This window comes from Myodes glareolus, chromosome 8, assembly GCF_982192425.1.
Source record: "Myodes glareolus chromosome 8, mMyoGla1.1, whole genome shotgun sequence".
Taxonomy (NCBI): domain Eukaryota; kingdom Metazoa; phylum Chordata; class Mammalia; order Rodentia; family Cricetidae; genus Myodes; species Myodes glareolus.
Window position 1 is genome coordinate 66338481 of NC_142033.1, and position 17274 is coordinate 66355754.

Below are 17274 nucleotides of genomic sequence, written 5' to 3' on the forward strand. Positions count from 1 at the left end.
TCTTTGCACAAGTTAAGTGGTCAATTCCCCAAAGGAATTTTCCCCTTGGATGAGAGAATATTGATTCTAGAAATGCAAATGATAAATATTTATATTCTAATTTTTAAGATATGGAAGATATTAAAAGCTAAAGGAAATTGTTTTGATTTGTATTTGGCTCCTTCTTTCTCCTTCCTTTCACCCCCACCCTCCTCCGCCCCTCTTTTCTTTTAGTAACTTGCTTTGTAAGGTGCCTTGCTTACGGTGAAGCAGCTCAGTGTCTCCAAGGAGATTTCAGCTCCCCTGCCCTCCAGTTCTTAAGTTGAGTCACAATATGCAGGTTGGCTTTCACACAAAAACCTCCCAGCAGCTTCGGAAGGCAGGAAGTCCTTGATTAGTTTCAGAGGTGAAATTTGCCGACCTAGTTACTTTTGCTAAAGGAGAGTTGAATCCTCCGCGCTAGCCTAGTTAAGTTCCAATTCTCTTTTTGAGGAGAAACCGAAGGAGAGAGGGTATTTGATGGCGACACTGTACCCTCTGAAGCTAGCTCTTCAAGCGGCTCTTGTCCCCGCTGCAGCGCAAGACGGAGCAAAGAGCTCCGGAGGCTTCCGGGACTGCGTGCCGAGCACAGGAGCCTAAAGCGGGTCACCTGCCTGTAGGGAACGCTCATGCGATCACACGTAGGTACTGCAAGGGTCTTGGGGACCACCCGCAGTTTGCGAAAGGTTAACACGAATGTATGGTCCCCGTTGAAACCTAGCGGGGGACAGAGAGCGCATTGGGAGTCCAGGGTTTGTAAGGTTGATGAAGTCACCCAAGCCACACGCCCCACCCACTAGGCTGTGCTGGTCTCTCCCCTTGGACTGAAATCCGAAAGTCGCCTAACTGGGTGAGCAGCGGAGACTACTCCTTTGGGACCCATAAGGTCAGAAACCCGGTGCTAAGCTAGGTCGCTGGAAGTCGGCTCTCAGGGACGCACTGGGAGGCGGTACTCGGGGCAGCACCGCAGCCAGCAAGGCAGCAGTGGGCGCTCGCGATCCTCTTCTGCCCTCTGCCTTCTCCCGGAGAGCCGGCCTCCAGTGTCCCCTCCTCCGACTTCTGCTCCTCCTCCTGCTCCTCCCATTCTCGGATCCGGCACCAAAACGCCTGTCTACAAGGTCCTCTGCGCGCTGCAGCCACGAGCTGCCGCCACCGCCGGGTCTCGCTCGGTGAGTGACTGTGTCTCTTCCCCGCTCGCCTGCGCCGAGGTGACTGGGGATTTGCTCCGAGGAGCTCAGGTGCTCGGAGGCGGTGCTGCCCATGGCCCGACCGGAGAGACGATTGAGGGCACCTGACCGGCAGGACGGGTACCCGACTCAGGTGAGCGCTGCGCTCCAGGGGTAAAGGTGTCAGACTGGGGAGTGGCTGGTGAGGGCTGCCTAGGCACCTTCTTCGGGTGTCCCGACTTAAGGCAAGTCCAAAGCTTAAGGTGAGCGAGCAGAGGCTCAAACAGAGTGGAGAGTACACGGAAGGAAGACTCGGGGTTTTCCAATCCTCCTGACTCCTGTCCTAGAACCTCATCTCTAGAATTCACGAGATGGATTATGAGAGACCGGAGTTTCCGACTCTTAAAAGACTTCACTTATGTCCCTACCTGACACAGGAGGGTCGTCGCAGCCCGCTGCTTGGCGCCGTGGATTCTCTCTAGGACCCTGTGCAAGTGCAGCTGGAGCGCTGTGCTTGGTGAGCCAGGGTACCACTTGGGGCGGAGAACTGGGCAGTGGGGACAGCTGACTGGAGTCACTCCAGGATGGGTCATCTGGGATGCGGAAGCCTTGGTCTGCTGTGCCTTTGCGTTCATTAGCTGTAATGGGGAGACAGAGCACCTTCCAGGGTAGTCCAAGAGGCAGGCGGCAGGCAGGACCGTAAGTATGAAGAAAGCCAGTTAAACGGCTCTTGAATTTTCATATTACTTTTTATTCTTTTTCCCACCTGGTTTCTATTCCGGGTATCTCCGATAGAAGAGGTGGATTGGGTCATATATGTTAAGGGATGTCGGGACACAAACCAGGGGAGCCTGTATTTAGAATTAGCAGAGCTTACTCATAACCCGACCTCTTCAGGTGCGCCCCCCCCCCCGCCCCAACACCCCGCATTTGCAGCAGTGGACTTCGCTGCTTCCCTTTCTGGAACCTGCTTTTCCTGGAACTGGACGGCCAGCTCTCAGAACCACCAACGAAGCCAGATGCGGGCCAGGGATTGGTGGGTTGTGCCAGACTCAGCAATTATTTGTGGGTGCTTCAAATCATGTATGGCACAACCTAAGCTAAGGGGCCACCCGATCTTATTTGCACACGCAGGGCTCTCCTCCGGAAAAGGAGTAGCACCCTTTCTCTCTAACCCCCCGCTATGCAGAAGCTGTGGTATCCTTGCCTTGCCTTGCCTTGCCTTGCTTTGCCTTGCGCGAGACTTACTCCTCCTCTTCCCTCCGCGTTATGTTATCCTGGGCTATTTTTATCCATAACTATGCTAAGATGCTCTGAGGGGGATCCCAAGGAGACAACTCTGGATCCACCTTCTGGAAGCTGCTCTCCCAGAAGCAGTCTCTTGCTAGCCAGGAACTGGGGTGAGGAGAGGAGAGAGTTGACAGAGAGTGTGCGGCTGCTTTAGTCTGAGCTCACCATTCTCAGAAAGCTCCACCGACACCCAAGGCTGACCCAGCCCCTAGAACTCCACTCCCACCCCTGGGGAGCAGGTCTCCAGCCCAGTCCCCATGTGCCCCAGCCTTGGCTATTTGATCAGGGGCTGGAGCGAGAACAAAATCCTGTGGTCTCAGTTTTGCTCTCAAATCACATTGTATTTGTTGAAATTCAATTACCGGCTTCCACCCAGGAGTTAATTGCAGGTATTCTATATTTAACTTTAGTTTTTAATAAAGAAGATAGAGATAGCTCAACTTCGGCACCCGCAAGTCCTGCATTTCTAAAGCACGAATCTCTTTTGAGGCTGGGAATTAGTCTTACCTTCTACTTTCCCAGCCAAAGTGAGTACAGGTAGAATTAGCTGGGCCTTCCAAAATTCCAGATGAGTGCTTAAGCTTCAAGTCGCTGTGCTGTTCTTCTTTATTTCCAGCGTGCTTACATTTTTCCACTCACAGAACTGGAAAAATAACGTTGAAATGGACCGCTGTGTTTTGTAAGGTGACCCTCTGCCCAACCCCACCCTCCTCCACAGCCAAGTATGAGGTGAACTTTTCAAAGAGCTTCCTTGGTGTCAGTTACCCATCTAACTCTTGTCGGACAGGGATGGACAGCCTCCTGACTAAGCACTCTTAAGTCTCTGCAGTTAATTAGCCAGCAGCCAGAGATGTCTTAGTGAGCAGGGCTGAGCTCTGCTTCTGGGCTTCACATCCTATGCCAAGCTGCCGCGCCTTGCAATGCAGCATGTCTTTAGGATGAGAAGTTTTGAGCAGGGAAGCTGGTGAGAAAGTGATGCCTTGGTCTTGCAAAGGGGATTTTGGACCAGTTGAAGGCCCTTGCTGCTGGCGTGGGAGCAGAGGCTTTATCCCTGCAGCAGATTACCGTCTTCCTACACCTTGTTAAACACAATGAGCTTTGCCTTCCTCAAACTCCTTGATATAGCTGAGCCTTGGGTTTTCATCCTTATAAGAAATTCTCTGCCTTGAAAAATCCCAGGGACTCTCTGAAGGGAAAAGCGTCCTGGGAGCTTTTCTTGTCTTAAGTTAAAATTTGAAATCAGTAGCGATTTGAAAGCACCCCAGAATGGGTAGGTGCTGCTTAACTTTGCGCTCTGCCTTGCTGAGACTAAGCGCACACCCTTGGTGGCACACAGCAATCAGCAGGACTGAGACATGTTCTCCCCTAAGTCATTAGATTGGGAGGCAGGGACAGTCAAACATGTGGATGCTTTCATAGGTTTTAACCTGTACCTGTCACACCTAGACACCAGCTCCAGGGTCCCGGCTGGGAAGTGTGGCACTTTCCCGGCTGCTCTGGGACAAGTGTACCGGCCTCCTAGATATTGCAGAAGGTGGGGACTTTGTAGTTGCGGTTAGAAAAGACCAACACTGCTGTTCTGTAGTCTCCAATCTGGGCACAAGGCCCTTTGCTTTCTGTCTAGACTGCCTTTCTGGAAAGAGAAAGCCAGATACTGCAGGCTGGGGTAACGCCCACTTCTGGCCCCATGACCTTAGGCCTACAGTGTTCTCTCTCTAAGCCTCAAAGGCCTTCCTGCAGATCAGTGAGTGGAGCATGATGAAGAGGAAGTAATAAAATACACATAAAAGACACTTCACCGACTATAACACTTGCGAAATTTTGTTTGTCTAATTTACGATGCTGGCATTTTTATTTTATATCTAATTAATGTTCATGTTAATTGTGATTGGGGTATGCCTGAGCTCATCACACTCGCTAAACATTAAACGAGGACAGATTTAAATAAGTTTTGGCTTATGTGCGCTCTACATGGGTTACATCAGCACTGAGTGCCACTGTTACTAAGAATTATAATTTTAATTTTCAGGATCAATATTCAGTTTTAGAGTTCTTTTTCTCCTTTTTTTTGGTGATAGTCATATATCCTAGGCTGACCTCAAATTTGCTGTGAAGCTAAAGATGACCTTGGACATCATCTGGCCCTCCTGTACCCAACTCCAAGTACTAGGGCTATAGATATGAACTATAGCACCCAATAGTGGTGCTGTAGTTCAAGCCAGAGTGTTAGGCAAATACTGTACTAGCTGACCTCCATCCGTTGCCCTTTTACTGAAGTTTTGCTTCAGTATGTATATGTGTCTTTAGAAGATATATTTAGAGGGAGTAACTTAAAATCGTTTAATCAAAACCAGAAAAGTTAAAGAACAATGCCTCAGTTCAGGCAGAGCAAAGCACGGCCAGTTTGGTGGGGGGGCTCCCTTGTCTAACTTGGTCATCTGCACAGAGTGCTTGCTTTTCTTTTTTCTTCTCTTTTCTTTTTCCCCAAAATTTGTCCCCAGAGCCTGGTTCAGTATCAAGCACTTAATAGGCAGCCCATAAATGTGTTTGGGAAAGTGAATGAATGATTGAGCGGAATCTGCGCAGCTATTCGGGAGAGCAGATGGCAACCCTTCTATTTTAACAATTGAGACTCTGCAGATCAGGAAATGTTGTCAGTTCTCTAAAGGTACAGAGGATTCCAGATTGGAATGCAGATCTATGTGTTCTCATTACAGTCTTCAGTACTGTTTTGGGTGCCTCTCCCTCCATCACCACTCAAAGTCCTACTACATGACTGGAAGGTACCCAGCCAGCAGATATCATATTCTCTAAAAATGTCTTGCTTAAGAGAGATGCTCCTGGTGGGAGGTGGAGTCTCTTTCCCTAGTTTGTACCTTGCCATCCTGAATGCATGTTCAGTTAAATGATCCCACCAGGGGATTGGCGTCTGGAGGGAGCAGTTTAAGGACACAGGAACTGCTGAGTGTTTATCACCCACTTGGGTCATGAATCGAGTGGCTGGCGTCAGCAGCAGCAGCATCCACATCTCAAGATGTGCTCCCAACGGAACCATTCCTGCGGCACCATCCTGACATGATCCCTGGAGTCTGGTTCCCCTCATTCCTTCTCATTTTCCAATCCCGGATTTTCAGCATCTCATTAGTTCCTGGAGGCAACCCATAGTCTTCAAACAAATTCCTTTTTGTGTCTGAGTCAAGCCGCATTGTAAGCGGCTGATGCACACAGCCTCCACGATCCATCTTCAGGACTGCCTCTGGCTTGAAGCCTTCTCAGCTCTCTCCACCCACAGGGAATTAAGTCCATAGCTTCCGCAGGCCGTTAGAATAATATTTACTGGGCCATAGTTTGTCAATAGTTATGTGCTACCAGGAGAGGACTAGAAAAAATGAATACATTATTCTTCCAAGGAATGCCTTAAACATAATAGAAATAGATCCCAAAGGACTTTTTTTTCTGATTTTTTTTCTCCAGCATGCTGCCTGCTTTTTGGTAACTTGCCAGCAGGGGTCGCAAACGGCAGTGCGTTCAGCTGCCAGATAGGAGCAGCCTGGGTAGAAGGAAGCATAGGCCTGGAGCTCAAATCCAACTTCGTGGCCAGTAAAACCTGTGGCCTATCCTTGCCAGGTATTTTTCTTTTTTTACTGTTTAAAGCAAGTTGCAGGTTCATAGTTTTACGTAAAATTTACTGACATCAAATTCTAGTACCTGTAGGCCCGAAAGAGCATTTTTTATATGTTCCTCGGAGCTCTCCCACCGGCCTGCAGAATAGATTGGAATTTGGGTTGGAATGCGACACTGAAGATCTTACCTGTACAATAAAAGCAGGAGTGTGGGGGAAGGGGGATAGATGACTGTAATCACTTCCTTCCACGTGGAGGATGGAGCATCTGCTTCAGTCCTTTGGGGATGCCTTTGGTCCTTGTCTCAGTAAGCAGTTTCAAAATCCCATTTACACCTTTAAGTCATTTGCTGAGTTCCAGCCAGGCAACACTCACTGTTCTTCCTACCAGTAACACAGCAGGGAATAAAACAGATGGAAACCTTCACCCCTGTGCACATCTAGTGGAGGAGGCGGCGAAGGGAGAGAATTAATGAAACTCTCTTCTACTTAGATTGGGATACACTAAGGGAAGTGAGATACAAAATGTCAGGTACCTGTTAAATTGGGAGGCCTTCCATAGGTAATCTAGGTTCTAGTTCAGTATACTCAATAGCAAGTTTCACTAGCTGACACAAAACCGTTTTCAGTATCGGGAATATGGGGACTTGATTGCATTTTACAATTTCAAATTCATCTCTGATATTCCTCTGAATATCTAGTGTTTTTTTTTAAAGTGATGAGTGGTTATGTTCTTTGAGCATCTTCCTGGTACCAGGCACTGTGTTAAATGTGATGATGAACCACCAAATCAAGCAACAGACTCACAGGGAAGACATCAATACAGAATCACTGGTGGTTAGGTCACTGACGATATGGAGGGGAGTGGGGGAAATGTCCTTGTGGACAGTCCATGCTCAGAATACGGGTGCTTAGCACCTTTTGAGTTGAACAGTGAATTTGCATATGTGCCAGAAATAGTTTCCTTGTGTGCTTTCCGTGCCTGGATTCCATCATTAGTGAAGATTTCTCTGGAGCGTTAATTTCCTTGTCTGGCACTGACTTTATAAAAACCATATTACTGTAGAAATTCACGTTGTCTTTCAGGAACCAAGGCTTTACATGCTCTTTTATCTAAGTATGAAGTGTGCTTGTGCCCTCGGAGACTCTGACGCTCCATCGTCCAAATCTGCCGGACCTTTGCTGATAGGCAGTAGTCCAGGAGATGAAGAAATCCTTTAGGTTCCTGACGAGCTTGGAGCTTAGTGAACAGTCACATGACTTAGCAAGGTTGTGCATAAAAGGTGTGGAATGTGCGGCTGTCTTCAGCGGCCTCATCTCAGAGATAAGCCTCTACCGTCACTGCCCCCTTTGTTCACACCAGTGCTGTCTTAAGACCATTGTGTAGCTCTTGAGCGTCCTTAGCGGTAGCTATCCTGCTACTTGACTGACTCACTTGCTTACTATGTCACACTCCCCCACAAGGAGATACGCTCCGTGAGAGCAGAGACCTGGAGGTGTATGTTTGCTTCAGTTTCTAGAATGCCACGGTGTCTGCTCCCAAGTACTGGCTCAAAAGAGAACCCCGAGAGTCTTCATTTGGAGAAATGACAGAGGGTTTCATGGGAAAGGTAGATTTAAGAAAAAAGAGAACAGTATTAGAGAGAAAAGAAAGAAAGAAGCCGGGCGGTGGTGGCGCATGTCTTTGATACCAGAACTCGGGAGGCAAACGCAGGCGGGTCTCTGTGAGTTTGAGGCCACCCTGGTCTACAAGAGCGAGTTCCAGGACAGGCACCAAAGCTACAGAGAAACCCTGTCTTGAAAACCCAAAACAAAAGAAAGAAAGAAAAAATGATCAAACAAGTCAAAATTGGTATAGATCTAATTGTTGAGAACCCAAAAAATTGTTTTCAGGTCTCCAATGTATAAATTTAGCTGAGTAACTGACCCTTCAGCAGGAGCCCATTGCTGAGTCCACCATAGCCATGCAAAGCCCCTGACTCCTAAAGAATGAAGTGATGAAAAGCCCTTGCTTTGGCAGCTGGTGACCACAATATCAGCTGTCTCCTTTCTCTCCCCTCTCAGCCCTGCCAAAGCGGAGGGAAGAGCTCAGCTTCTTTGATTTAAGTTTAAGGAAACTGAGACCTCGAAATGAGTCACTTTTCCCCCATTCCCTGCATGAAGCTGACCCGGTGCCGGACCTACAGCCAGAATCCTCTACCTGTGCAGAGCAGATAGCTTGAGATTATTCATCCCCCGGGAGGACTGAATGAGTAACCTGCACTCTGTGAGCGAAGGAACGCGCTTAGCCTGAAAACTGTTCACATCTCCTTTTATCCATCGAGAACCTCCACTTCAGCACTTTGCGTCCCGTCGCCTTTCCCCTGGAATTCCTGCAGATTCAGTGCCTGTAAGCCCTGCAGTGGGTTGTTTTATGTAAATGTCTTCATTCTTTCATTTAGGAGAGTCAATCAAACTCCTATATCAGCAGTTAGAATACAGGGAGAGAAAGGTGATTGCAGATGAAGCTGAAATGAAAAGGCATGCTCGCCTTGCTGTGCTCAGAAAAAATAACTACTTCAGAGGCAAGAACCAGAATAAGCTGGGAGTCTCCTATAGAAATCTGGTTTGCCCTTGACTCCCACTGCTTCTCAAAACAGACCCTCCCCAGACTAGGGAGGAAGGAGGGGCTGGCTGTCAGGGAAGACTGGAACTGAGGTTTTATTTTGGAACTACTTTGGTTTTGCTGGCAATATGCTCTTGTGTTGGCTTTCAGTAATGGGCGACTTTTCAGGACCTTAGTTTTCTCAACATTATCCCAAAGACATAAGGACATAAAAGTGCCTGGTGCCATGCTCAGAAAGTCGCCTTGTATAAAGCTGGTAGACTTTGCAGATGGAAATGTAAGACTGCCAAATAAATTTGAATTTTAGATAAATAATAAAGAACAGTTGAGGTATAGCCCAGATACTTAAGGATTCTCTGTGGTCTGAGAGTATATGTCAGCAGTAGGGTGTGTGCTTAGTATCCCTGAGTCCTGGGGTCTAACTGTGTCTTTGATTTTGTATCTTACAAAGTCTTACTAGGTTCCTGAGTCTTCCGAAAATTACTATTTTTTTTTTTTTGGAAAACTCTGCATCATATGAAGCTAAGGAAAGAGTTACACTGTAATCCCAAGGGTGAAATGGTTTAGCCTAAAGGGAACGGTCCAAGATAAAAAAGAAATGTTTTCCCTGATGAGCTAAGCTAAGCCTAGGCGATCTTATTTACCTTCTAAAAAAGAGGGAACCAGAACCTGGTATGTATGGAGTAACTCAGGCACACATTCTCTCTTTATGGCCATGATATCATGAGCCATATCTTTCTCAGCAGTTTTTGGAAAGAAGGAATGTCAACCAGAGGAGTGCTGGTTCCCTAAGTCAGGCCCTTATTAAATGTAAACATGACTCCAAGGCCATCTCTATAGACCTAGTATTAGAATCCCTAATTCTGTGTGTTTTGCTTGCAGAACCTGTAGAAGCCAGGAAACTAGAAAGAGGCCATGGGGAGGGTTATGGTACAAGGAGGGGAGAATAGTAGAATATTAACACCGTGAGAATAGAGCGGGGGTGAGGGGATATAGGGAAGATTTAAACCCAAATACGTAGGAGGATAAGAGAGACAGGGCAGTAGGGAAGAGGGTTAAGCAAATGAAAGGATATTAAAAAAATCTGTGTGGAAACCTACTATCTTATAACCAAATTAAAATATATAATTTATTTTTTAATAAGCTATTTGAAGGGAAATGCCCAGACTGACTGGAAAACGTTGCCCCTAGAAGTCATGGGTTATTAAAATAAAAACTCATGCCAGGGATGAGATACTTCCTTATGAGTTGTTGGTCAGGGATTTCCCAAAAAGTACAAGTTCTTATCATTTTCTAGGCTGTCAGCCAGAACTAGATGGTAAGAGAGTGTTGCTGAAGACACTACATTGCCTTGGATGCACAGCACCGAAAAATCAAGCTGGAATGGAAGTGGAAACACCCCATCTGCGGGCTAGTTTTCATAGTCCCAGAAGGTGACTTACAGACTGCTGGGGACATGGGAGGAGATGGCAGTCAATGGTCCTACACAGTTGTGAGCCTGTGAAACCAGCTGCCGAGCAAGATGTAGCTATTTGTGTGACAGTGGTGCTACTGAAATGTGTGTGATCATCTGTTCGCTGGTTGGGTTTGAGAGACCTGCGCCACCAGAGAGAACCCGTGCCTGGCACTGTAAACCTGATTTTAAAAACAAAACAGAACAAAACAAAAGAATGGGACCGGGGTGATAATGGGCCCTAGTGGGAACTGAATACCACTGCTTAAATTGGCAGTGCCAAGATTCCTTTAAAATAGTCATGCCTATACACATAAATGTATCCTCTCTTTGTGGTGAACAACACTGAATGCGAGGGGATCCTCTCTGCACCGGGTGCTGAGAATGAGTTATAGGTGCGTAGCTTGAAACAAACCATTTATGTCAGCTCCTCTGAGGCAAAGGGAACATTACTGAAGAGAGGGAGGAAAGAATCTAAGAGTCAGGCGGTAGGGAAGACAGAGCCACTGCCGTCACGGCCTCAGAGCAGCCGAAGACACAGGCACAGGATCTGCACAAGTCAAGCAGGGTTGGGAGACGGACGCCGGGGCAGAACTGTTGGCTCCTGTCGATTAAAGGAGAAGACAGAATCATTGTCTTTAGGTGCACCCCCACGGTGATCCCGTCAGGCTCCAGAGCATGGTTCCACACAAGTGGCCGCATGGATGGCTCTGGTGAAGCCAAGTAAGGCACAAAACCAACCCAAAAGCTGCGAGTCTGACAAAGGGAATGCTGGCAATGGTGGGTGGTGTTCCAAAGAGATGGAAGGGAGATAAGGGCAGCGAGCGATTGTAGTATTTTATGTAAATGTGTGGAATTGACAAATACAAAACTAATAATGAAGGAAAGGTTAGGTCCCCACAGGACTCCACTGGGGCTGCATCTCCACAACTTTACAAGCTCACCCCGGTAACGGCTCTTCCATCAGATGACTACAAAATTTGTCAGCCAATTAGATGGGCAGGCCTGGTGTGCTGGACTGGGGTTAGAAACTGAATGGCCATCTCTCTAAGATTCTTGGAACATGTTATGAGGATGGACGTGAGTGTGTCTGATCCGGCAGCCACTTGATAGGGAATCAGATTAGCAAAGAGTTTGTTTCTTGTATAGTTTAAGGTGTTATTTTATAGCTTCATTAGTGATAAAATATTCTTTTAATGTTGCATATAATATTAGTACCTTGGGTAACATGAACTGCTTACTAGAAGTGTGTTTCTATGCAACACTGTCTGGAGAAATGTGGGCACGATGACATTCAGTTAACAAGCCAGTTGGATTCATTTGGGATTTGCTTTAATATGTATGAACCATGCTATAAAAAGTAAGTTGCTTTACACGGTTAAGCCTCAGTTTTCACATCTGGGAAATGGGCATGCTTCAGTTTATATGAGGTGGTTGTTTAATGCTCAAGTAACAAATAAACTATGTCAAGAGATACATGGTGCCACATGAAGCCTACAACAGAAAGTGACAGTGACCCTGCATAGGAAATTGAATACTGTGCCCTGGGAGCCAAGAACTACAACTCATATATCACATTTATAGGACAGTGTCTCAGTATTTTGTTTTTCCAACTGTAATTTATCTTGCCCATGTGAAACAGCAATGAAGAAACAGTATAGAAGGAGAGCAGGAGAAGACCCGGAGAGCATGTTGTGGGAGAGAAAAATGGAGAGAGACAGGAGCAGAGGATAGAGGGAGAAAAGAGAAGGTGAGACAACAGAAAACCCACGAGCAGCAAACAACTTGAATTCAGGGACAAGGAATCCAGTAATATGTGACAAGACTGTCCTCAGCAGGCCCTGCTGGCATCTTCGTGCAGGCACTTAGGGTAACCCACCTCCATTCCGTGTCCCACAGCACAGGTTCCCAATGTAATGACATTGACACGGAGGGAAAGGAATAGAAAGCTTTAGCTGTTAAACTGGAGAGAAGCCGGGGATCCTTGTGCAGTGTGAAATTGCAGATGAACAGACAAGAGTGCCTAGTGCCACCTTGTGGAGGGACTGGCCACTGTGCCCCCATGGGCCTCTGGGGAGATGGGGCTCCTCTTTGCCCGGGTTTTACATTTGCATTGTTTAAATTAACTCTTGCAGAGCATTTCAGAGTGGCATTCTGTCTGCTCTGTGGGAATGGGCCTGCAGAGAGAATTCTCCCTCTCCCTGCTACTCTCCTGCACACCCCGTGTGAATCCCTTCATGGGGCCAATAGAGCCATCTTTTATCAACCCCACTGAAGAGCAAGACCACACAGAGCTAGCGAGAGCTCTGTTTCCAGAGTGGTTTGAAGTTCATAGTGACTCTGGGCACAAGAGACTATCCCTGAGCAGGGAAGAAGTGTTTTTCCATTGTATTTCACATTTGGGAAGTAATTTTGCTTTTAAAAACCTTCATTGTCTTATCTGTAAAATGTTTTTTCTATTTGACGAGGAATCTTATTTGTAATGTATGTGGAGCATCCATTAGGAAGCCTGGCACGGCGCCAGTATCAACATGGTGGCATCTAATGCTCATTATTAGTTTCTCTTGCCGGAAAGTCAGATTTTGCTGAAAATCAGACGAAGAGTGCCATCTTGAGAATAGATGATTGTCCCTTTCTGTGTGCTGGTGCCCCACCCCACGGTGGTGAAAGGGCATAGAGGGCATAGTGACCCTCACACAGGTGATCTCATCACTTGGCTCTAAAACAAGAAGAGATTGAGTTGGGGGAATCTCCCTTTTCCTTTAAACAGAAAGAGAAACCTTAAAAAAAGAAAAACCCAAAAAACCCTCTAGATTTTCCCGATAGTTCCTAGCAGCCAGAAATTAATTACCCTAAAGGTAAATAGGTGTGTGTGTGTGTGTGTGTGTGTGTGTGTGTGTGTAAATATAATAGGAAACTGAGGCACAGAGGCATTTGCAACAATGAAAGCAGAAAATTAATTGACTATGACAGCCCTGGATCGATCCCACTTACTTTGAGCAACTATTACAGCTGTGTTTGTACGCGGCAGTCAGTGATTGATCAGGCTGTGGCTCATAACTTCTTCTTTATTGCTATGTTCAGCTGAAATACAGATCTTTCATCCTCCTGCTTTCCTCTCTTTTCCTCCTCTGCCTCCATAACGTCTGCCATCGTTTGCAGTCTGCAACATTTCTCCCTGTTCGTCTCTCCTGATGTCCTGAGTCATCTTTGCAAAACTCAGAGATAAGCAGAAACCTCCCTGTCACCCCCCCTCCCCGCTGTGCAAAGGGGAATCCCAGGAGCTGTTGGGTTGGACTCTTGGACGTAGAACCTGCAACATAAGGTTTCAGTGCAGAGACCACCTTGAAAAAGTAAATCCTCTCTCTCTTCCTTAGGTATTCACTCATAATTTCAATTACACAGTTCTCTTTGCCCATTGATTTAATATTAAGTCTATTTCAAGAGATGAAGTTATAGAATTTGGGGCATTTGTCTACAGCCCCCCAAAGCCCAGCAGATTGTTGTTGACACATAATAACTGTTGAGTGAAAACACAAGAGACCCTGCCACCCTCCTTTTAAGTCTTCAAGATTAAGTGCAATGATGCATTTAATGGTGATTTTAATGACAGTCCATTTAATTAGTCGGAGCATTTAATGCATATAGTAGGTGTGTAAAAGCTCTCTCTCCTCAGTTTTGCTTTTAAAAAGTGAAAGTATTAATGAGCCTCCAAGTTGGGCAGCTGGTGTGAAATCCTTCACCATTTTTCTGTCTGGAATGTGATGACGGGGGCTCTGTGATTTCAGTGACATGAGTATCCCCACATTTGCTGCACACTGTTTCCTGGCTGGAGACTGTCTCTTCTTCTTCTCATCAGGTTCGCACTGGGTCCTTCTTTATGATCTCTCTGGATGATCTTCTGATGCATGGCAAATTACTTCCTGTGTGGGGAAAAGCACAGATCTCGTTTCTAGGTAGATGGTGGTTCTACACTTAACTTCTCAGGTGACAGAACACCAATGGATATGTCACCTGACCTGCAAATTTAGGAGCCATTTTGTCTTTGCTGCATTGGGGTGTGCTCACTTTCCCTTTAAGCTGATGACAGGCTCTGCTTGAAACAGTGGCAGCTCTCTTCAGGATCCCTGAAAGGTTTGAGTGTGCAGAGGCCTGTCACCAGCCTGCACAAGACAAGCAATTTATGGAGGAAATTCTTAGAAGTAGGCACTCATCTCAAGCTTAAGCCCCTTGAATAAGTATGGCTACCTCTCCTGTGCTGAGTGAGCACTACTCTTTGAGATGACATGGTTGTGACCACTGTTGACTTGGCGATATCCTTGAGGACTTGGGTCCCAGACAACAGGACAGACAACTCCGCATGCTTCTTGATGCCTTGCACTGAGTCTAGGAGCAACAAGGCACTCGAGAATGAAATCTATGTAGACGGATTTGTTGAGCAAAGCTCAATAGAGGGATGTGGTCCCTGAAGTTGGAAAGTGAAAGAACTGTTATTACAAATTCAAAGCTCATTTATTATAAATAGCAACACCAGCCTTGAGGGCAATCACATGTGCTAGTTTAGACTTCCTGAGTTCAGATGCACAGCTGCCCTTTGTCTCCTAAACACCTTAACGCAACCTGTGCAGATGTCTATTGTGTGGTCAAGGCCATTGCTCCCAGTGCTCTGTCTTTGGCTGGTTTCCCTCACCAGCGCCTGTCTGTGAAGCAGCTCTCCCAGGGCTCAAAGGCTTCTGCTCCCAGGACACCGTTACCTTTTTAGTCTTGCAGGTTGAGCCTGCTTATACTGATCCCAGTCCTCTGTCTCAACTTCATCACACGTATTCCAAAGGCAGCTGCGGAAGGGTCCTTATGTTGACGTCAGGCCACATGCGGGAACCTGGTTGCATGCCCACTAGGGCTGGGCTTGGTTGCCTCAAGCAGATCTCTGTGAGATTATCAACCCTTACTTTCTTTCCTTACCTGGGTAGTCTTTAAGGTTCTCCAGTAATGACTAATTGTCTTCTAATAATTGTCCTTCATGAACACCAGGCTAGGAATAGTTGTGTTCTCACACAACTAAGTTGTGTGTCTGCCTTTTTTTTCTGTTGTTGTTTCTTTTGTAGCTAGCAGTATGGAACATTTTTGTATTTTGAGAAAAAAAAAACAGCTCTTTTTTTTTTTAAGTGTGTTTGAAATGTTTCAATTCCCTCCTATACTTAGGAAAATTATTTAAGGAGATAAAAAAGTTGCTCTTTAAAAACCCAAATTCTTGACATTATTATCTTTTGATTTTTCTCTCTCTTCAAGTATCACCAGGTTATGAAAGATCACATATCACAGAGTTCCTGTTTACTGAAAATATACCTTGTTTCAAGAAACTTAGCATGATTTTTATGATAGTTCCTCTAATTCTTATATCCACCCAAGAAGGACAGCAGGGTGCCTTTTCTCACTTTTTGGACAGAAAACTCAGGCTCTGAAGGAGAAGTGGAGCCTTCAGGGAGACAGACCTGAGCCAGGACTTAAATTTGAGGTCACTCAAGCACATCACTGTACGTACACATTTCCCTGTCCCCGTGCTGGAGCCTGGGTGTCACTCAAATGCATTGACCTTTGTTCTTATTCTCGTTAGACCCCCAAGTGGTCTTCAGTGTCATCTCCAAGAAGCATACTGCCAACTGCTTTCAGTTCCTGAATTCGGATCAGCTCCATTCCTTTACCTCTCCTTGTGAAAGTGATTGTTTCACTGTTCATAGTTTCCTGGTACAATGGGCTCTTAGGGAGGGACAGTCAAACCTCAACATATCCATGACAGTATCAATCTACTGCCATCATGTCTTGCTTTGTTCTTGGAAAAATTAGGCATCTTTTGTAGACTGTTGTTTAGTCTGTTTGGTCAACTTTAAACCAGATCTTTCAGTCAATTAAAATTCATTGAATAAGTGTTATCCAGGATCTAAAGACAATAGATTTGCTTATTAAAAATGATGTTATTCCCTTACTTCCCCTCATCAAGAACACCTTAGCAGCATGGAGATTTGGTATGTGTTGCTACCTTTAACCTCTGCCTATCAGACTGATGGTTGGGTAAGTGATAAGACTTTATGCTAACTGAGCAGGAATCATCCTGTTTGGAATCTGGGGTAATTACTAAGGCACATATGTCTTAATTTCTGATTATTTCCCTTTCAGGTATGTGTTAAATAGTTAGAACCTGTATCCTAATTATTTCCCTGTTCAAAGGAGCTCTAGAATATTCCCAAGTCTTGGACAAGGTCACAAAGAAGTCAGAGCACACTGCTGGACTGGATCCTAGCTCCTGATAGTAGTATGACAGAAATCCATTCCCATGCAATGGCCCTTTCAAGCAAGGGAGCTTTTGTGGAGACCTGTTGTGTGTGGCTGAGATTATCTAGGTTAGTTACTTAGACTACCTGAATAGATAGAGCCTTTATCAACTACAGTGGAAGACAGAAGTCAAAGAGTGACAATGGCTGACATTTCATGAGGCTTTTCTCTGTGCCAGGCCCTCTCTTTAGCCTTTTCTGTATTAACACTTCCTTTGGTTCTCATGACAATCGTACAAAGTTGGTACTGTTGCAATCTTCACATCTCAGATACGAAACGAGGCGCACAGATCACAGGATTTGATCTGGGTTACACAGGGGAATATCTGTGCAGCTGGGATTCAAAGCCAAACTGTTAACTCCCCAAACCTTCCCATTGTGAGTGCCAGGATTCATCTAGCTGATTCTAGAAATATTCCTCTTGGTGACAACCTGTTTCAAATGCTTTATCTGGGTAAAAATAAGTAATACTTTAAAGGTACAAAGTCTAAGTCAATCATTTCGTATTCATATTCTAGAAGAATGAAAGATGAGGCTCATAATGATCCCTGTTGACAAATGTCATCATATTAGATTTGAAGATATTGAAGTTATAGTAAGAACTAATAAGAGAACCCCAACAGAGTTATGTCAAGGGCAGCAATACATATGGATAAATGACATAGCTTTTAGATGAGCAAGATAACAAAACAGGTGTCCCTTGCTTACAGTAATTTCATTATGGATAAATTGAAGTTTGAGTTACAAAAACTGAGGCATAATTAATTTTGTAGCACCAAGGCTGAATGTAA

The 17274-nt window shown here is 45.6% G+C and overlaps 1 protein-coding gene across 4 annotated transcripts in view; it reads left to right on the forward strand.

The window, feature by feature from the left end:
* Window positions 1-405: 405 nt before the first annotated feature.
* Window positions 406-17274, forward strand: part of Hs3st1 (heparan sulfate-glucosamine 3-sulfotransferase 1) — a 30346-nt gene continuing 13477 nt past the window's right edge. The window contains exons 1-2 of one of the 4 annotated variants that reach the window (XM_085691944.2): window positions 1106-1338; window positions 5949-6101. The gene's annotated coding sequence lies outside the window, so the exon portion shown is untranslated. Of the gene's footprint in view, window positions 660-1105; window positions 1339-1745; window positions 1884-5948; window positions 6102-17274 lie in introns of those variants that run through there. The other 3 variants (XM_048415011.3, XM_048415010.3, XM_085691945.2) reach the window with 3 other exon arrangements.